Source organism: Dendrobium catenatum, unplaced genomic scaffold (genome assembly GCF_001605985.2).
Source record: "Dendrobium catenatum unplaced genomic scaffold, ASM160598v2 fragScaff_scaffold_659, whole genome shotgun sequence".
Lineage (NCBI taxonomy): Eukaryota > Viridiplantae > Streptophyta > Magnoliopsida > Asparagales > Orchidaceae > Dendrobium > Dendrobium catenatum.
In genome coordinates this window covers 308998-315461 of record NW_021319121.1, presented here as the reverse complement: position 1 = coordinate 315461, position 6464 = coordinate 308998, and positions in this window count along the sequence as shown.

The window sequence follows — 6464 nt, the reverse complement described above, 5'->3', positions numbered from 1 at the left end:
TCCATCACAACAAACATTCTTAGGCGGATCTAAAAAAGCGACAAAAGGAGCAAGCTCCTTCACCACTAGAACAGAGTCACTAAAAGCTATAGCAGAGTCCAATGTCACAGCATTAACCCCCAAATAATCAGCAACACTCCCAACAACAACACCAACACCAACACCAACAGGACTCAAAATATTAGCAGCATTGGCATTTTTCATCCTACATGTATCAAGGTCAGAAGAAGCCCCCACCCAAACACACACATCAGAAGACGCATGCACAAGAGCTAGTTCTGCAATGATAGGGGCAAAAATAATAGTGGTAGGGGGAAGGGAATTTGTAGGAACTGAGGGATCAATAAGATCCAAAGGAGAGTTCACAACTGGAATAAGTCAAGACACCACAAGAGGCTGAACAGAAGCAACAACCTGCCTTAAATGAGGAAACAGTTTAACACATTCAGACTTCTTATTCCCCGTAGATTTGCAATGAAGACAGTAACTTGGAAAATCCTCTAAAACAACTTTCTGAATGTATCCTAATTTCTCAAGGCCAAGCTAAACTGAATCAGGATAAGTTTTAGAAATGTCCATTTCCACAAGGATATGAGTAAATGATGGCCACGAACCCACAACAGTTGCATTGTCGATATGAAGAGGACGACCAAATAAAGGCCACATACCAAAAAGTATGCGAGGAGAAAAAAGATGACGGCGAAGCTCCGAAAAGGAAATCCAGATAGGGACAATCGAAAACTCCTCCGATAGGTCTTTGAATGACGTCCATTTAATCACTTTCATAAAATAACCAAAAACAAAGTATGATCTATGCACAAAAATCCTACCTTAGTTGAGATCATTAGAAAGTTTGATTAAGACATTGCTCTGATCCAAAAGAATAACAGAAAACTTACCTGATAATTTGAGGTTGAAAAAAAAAAACCTCCTAATCAAGTATAATGTCGGACGCCGCAATAAAAACACTAAAATGAAATCAAAAGGCTTAGCAAGATGAAGAACTTCATCCTCTGAAGTCCATAAAGTCGGCAAACCTCGAATCATAGTGACTTGCAGATCTGGAAACTCCTTAGACGCATCAGATCCAGACAAAACCTCCTTGAAAGATTATGAGCGATTCTTACAATCCAGAAAGCCAGGGTCTAAACGCTTAACAAAATTCATCATAGCACCAAAGAAAGAAAAAAAAAGCAAACAAAAACAACCAGACGAAAGAATGGACGGAGAAGAGACCAAAAAAAACTCCACTCAGCTCGAAGGCGCCGAAGGCGCCGGAGCGAAACCACCTTCAACAATGGTTAGGGCAAAAGCCCTAGTAGGACGAAATAAAGGAACCCGCCAGCGTAAGAACTTCTATGTATCATGACCATCATTTTAAGTAATTCAATACTAGAACACTCACCAGAGACTCATAAGGGTCAGTCCAATTGTGTTGCATTATAGAGATAGTGACTATATTAAACTGTATCAAAGTTCTAATCTGTTGTGTTATATTTATTGTGATTGTCTTTAATGTATTACTGCAAAATATTATAATTGATTTCATTTAATGCTAAGATTCTTATTGTAATTTTATATTATACAATGTTAATCTTATAATTTGTTGTGTTATAGCTAAGATTTTGAAAATTGAATCAAATATTGAACCAAAAGAAAAAGAGGGCGAAGGTTCAAAGTTTCAAATAAGATTGATTGTAGGTTTCAAGCATTGAAAAGCAAGACGAAGAATTACATGACCTTTTAAAGAACATGGTTTGAATAGGTTTGCCCATTGTCTGAATCTAGTTCAAATATAGTTTGAACACAGTTCGTATGTGGTTCAAACATTGTTTAAATAAGTTTTAAACTAACAAGGTTTGAAAATCATATTACAAATTTGTATATTGTTTGAAACTATTTGCAAATCTAATGCTTGACCTTATGTTTAAAAAGGATGTTCAAATCTTATTTGATCAAGGACCGAGACTTAATTTAAGGTTCAAATTTTATTCGATTTCAAGCATAAGGTTCTCCTTTCATCCCCTTCATATTGTAACCTAAGACTATTGACATTAGAATGGACAATGAATGCATTCAAACTTAAAATAAAAATAAAATAAAACAAAATTATCGATGGAAGTGATCACTATGAAACCTTACAATATATGGACCACTTGATGCATAGAGCATTTTATATAGAAAACTAAAATAAGTAAAAAATGATGGGGCCTTGTCCAGTTAAATGATTGTACTAGTATTTTTTATTGGTTGCAAATGATACCCTTTCTTGTGATTGGAGAAGGCATTATATATTGTAGTAGGCATACAATGTTTATATTTTATGATTGTGAAAGTTGGGGAGAAATTTAGCATTGGTGTTTTTTTAAATAACATATTATTTGTTCAGTTGTACCTATTTGAAAGGATACCAAGGAACAAGAAGTATATCATAAATTCTAGTGCTAACATGGAGAATCATAGTTAATGTTGAAGGCATGCTTCTATCTTTCGAGCGATGACAAACATTGACATTATTGGCAAAGACGAGTGATGAAGTTAGTGAATGTTAGTATAACCATGTGATAATGGTTAGAGGAACATAGTAAATGAATAGTGGTTGAAAGACAATAATCAGGATATGAGAGGCAAAGGATTTCCATCGGGCAATAATAGTCGAAGAACTATAGTTTGGTGACGACAATCTAATGATCACAATCAAGCAGTGATGGTTGGAGGGCCATAATTGGGTGATGGGGTCGGAGGATTGAAATAGGGTGATGGCTTTTAGAGGACTAAAGTCAAGTGATCTGTATCAGAGAACCATAGTTGGGTGATGGTAGTTAGAGGATCATATTCAAGCATTGTTAGTCATGAAACCATAATAGAGTGACAATGATTGTAGAAACATAATCGAGCAATGATGTTGAGAGGATCCAAGTTAAGCACTGATGGTCTAAGGACCATGATGGAGTGATGGTGGTCAAAGGACCATACTTAGCCGATATTATTCAGAGGTTCATTATTGAGAAACAATGGTTAAAGGGTCATAATCGAGCCATGGTGGTTAGATGATCAAAATCAGATGATGGTGGTTAGAAGATCATAGATGTGAATGGTGGTTGGTAGACCATAGTAAGATAAAGGTGGTCGGAGGATCATAATCGAACGACAAAGGTTGGAGGATTATAGTTTGATGATAATGGTTGGAGGGTCATAGTCATGACATGGTGTTTAGATAATTCTAGTTGGGTTGTGGTGGTTAGTGAATCATAGTTGAGTAATGATCGAGGATCAACGGACTGTAGTTTGTAATTGTGGATGAAGGGCCATCGTTAGATGATGGTGATTAGAGGACATTAATTAGGTAATTGTAGTCGAATGATTTTAGTCTGGTGACTGTAGTTGGGTAATTATAGATGGATGAGAATGGTCGGAGGGCCATGGTCAAGTAATAGTAGTCGGGATATTGTTGTCTAGCGATGGTGGTTATGAGATCGTAGTTAGATGATGATGGTTGATAGATTGTTTTGGAGGGTACTTGTTGGAGAATTGTAGTTGGGCAATTGTATTGTAGCTGAGTGACGGAGGTTAGAGGATAAACAATAGTGGTATGGTGATAGTAGTCAAGCAACATGACATGGTCAAAGGTCTGAAGTTGAGAGATAGTGGTTAAGTGAACATACTTGAGTTACCATGGTTGAAGGACCAAAGTTTTGGTAATGTTGGTCTGAGGATTGTTGTGGAGTTACTATGGTTTAATGGTGATGGTGGTGATTAGGAAGTGGCACAACGATAATGGTCGAGAGGTAGTACAATGGTGCGGTCATATGGTGGTTTGATAATGGCAGTCAAGCAACTGTCTAACAACGATAATTAAGTGGTGGTTTAATTGTGGTAATCACATGATGGTCTATTGGCGATGATTGGGCAATTGTTCAATGATAATGGTCATGCAATTGCCCGACAACGATGATCAAGCAACGGAGCTCCAGGATTCTTTAAGTTTTTTAGCTCTATTAAATCTCAAGTCAAAGTCTTATCCCCCCTTCATACTCACAACAATTGGTATTATAGCCTGTTGAGAAAGGAGGATGTCGATGTAAAAATTTTAGAAAAAGAAATTCACTTATGAGAATGATTTAGCCTTTTGCATATCAAAATGAAAGTGCTATTGGTTTATCATGATCTTTTAAATGTCATCACCATTGAAGGATTTGTTGTAATGACTAACAGAGCAAAAGCAATAGTGCTGCAACTTAATTTCCTTTCACTTGGTGATGAAGTGTAAAGGAAAATTGATAAGGAGGAATCAACAATTGAGGTATGACAAAAGCTTGAATCTCTATGAATTCAAATAGTCTAAAATTATTAAATTTCATCATTATTAAGATATTTAAATGCTAAAAGAAGAATCAATATTCAAGGGAATCATATAAGCCATTTGATAGGTATTTCAAATTTTAACTATATGTATGGGACATACCACTGAAAATATTATAAGTAGATCTCTAGTGTCTACATGAAGCCTGTGGCTTATTTAGAGATCGAGGATTTTTAGAAGTTTACGAGAAGAACAATAATTTAGAACAATCAGTAATTTAGGGCAACAGGCTGGAAGTGCAAAATAAAATTGGGATCTGAGTACAAGAATTTAATTTAATTTATCTTGAGAGAAGTAACTATAGAAATAAAATTGGGATCTAAGCCGTGCATAGAGCTTTATTATAGATAATTCAAAATGACAGAGAATCAACTTACAACATGCCAAATGCCTATTTATGAACCCATTTCTACGAACTTTGAAAAAACTCGGTACACCTCGGTATAGGCGCGATTTTGCCTACAACCGGATGTTCCTCTGCATCCGATTGGAGGACGTAATAATTGTTCCATTTCTACATAGCCAACCAAATAGTAGGCTTAAACAAAACAAGTTATATAAATAGCAATGTGTACTCATATTCTAAAAAGCATATAATCATGAAAGGTAATCAGTAAAAATCATTACTGATCAACATACCCAAGAAACCATATACCATAATAAATTAAGGCTTCGTTTGGGACTGCTTAGTTAATGTTTCGTAAAATAATTTTTTAGTATAAAATTTTTTTAAACTAAAAAATTTTTTTAATAGAAAATTATTTTAAAAAGCAATAAGAAAGTCGTAAGACGTCCCAAAGGAAACCTAAATCAAAACCATATATTCAACAAAAAATAAAAAATATATCCGAAAAGAATTTTGAAAATTTAAAGTATTTAAAACTTTACCTTAAGTTTTGAATGTTAGTATATATAGAAATAAAATATAATACTAAATAAATCAACTCTTGAGATAATGAGTTAAGTTGGGGTTGGTTCATTAGCTCTTTGAATTCAACACAAAATTTTTTATTTATATTGAAAAAATTTTTGTTTATTGTGATTTGAATTTTTTACCTATTTCCACTAAATAGAGTGGAAGAAAATTTGACTAGGATCTTTCCATGCAATGCACAAAGTTTCTTCGCCATTTGATGAAGAATGTCTACAACAAAAAAATCAATGTTATAAAAAAGAATATGATATTTTAGTTTCATTAAGTTGTTCAAGAGTTGTGATTCTCAGTATAGTTCAATGATGACCTATTTTATGAATCATGTATTATGATTCGATCCAAGTCATTAAAGTGTAGCACTAGAAGCATCAAAAACACTATATTACAAAAAGGGTCTAACCACTTGGGTTCATTCCAGAAAAAAACTATCATTAAGTGTAGTAGACCTATCACCATGAGCAAGTTGAAGACCCTAAGCTAGAGAGTTTTATTTATGTTTTTTTACTTAATTATGAGTGTGAAAACTTTATTTGGTATTGCAATGGCATAAATTTAAGACTTAGTATTTGAATTATGGATTTTGTGTGTTCAACGAATAATAGAATTAAAGGCAATTAAATAATTTAATTAAGTGATTCATGCATAGAGTGAGTAGTTGGCCAAGCCAAGTTGCTAAGAAGTGTAAAAGCAGACCAAGCATGAAAGTATGGAGAGTTTATAAAGACTCTTGTTACATCCTAGAATATTCGTAGCGATAGAGAAATATAAAGTTTAACGTGTTAGCTTTGTATGAAGATCCATCACATAATCAAATAAAAGAGAGAGTGCAACATTTATAAGAGACACCAGAGTTTTACATGGAAACCCCTAAAAAGAGAAAAAGTCAAGGGGCCTGGCACGATTTTGAATGAATCTAGTAGTATTTGTAGTTTATTAAAAAAGTGGCACATCCTTAGGGGGAAGGCCTTGGCTTGATGTGGCAAATGAACATCATAAAGTGTGTATTACATAGTGAGAATTGAAGAAACAGTATTGTCATGTTTGTTTGGTTAGCAGGTCCATGGTCGATGGGCGACGGAGGTTGGAATGATCATAGTTGGGTAACGATGGTCGGAAGGACCATAGTCGGCAGATGATGGAAGTCAAAAAGACCGTTATCAAATGATG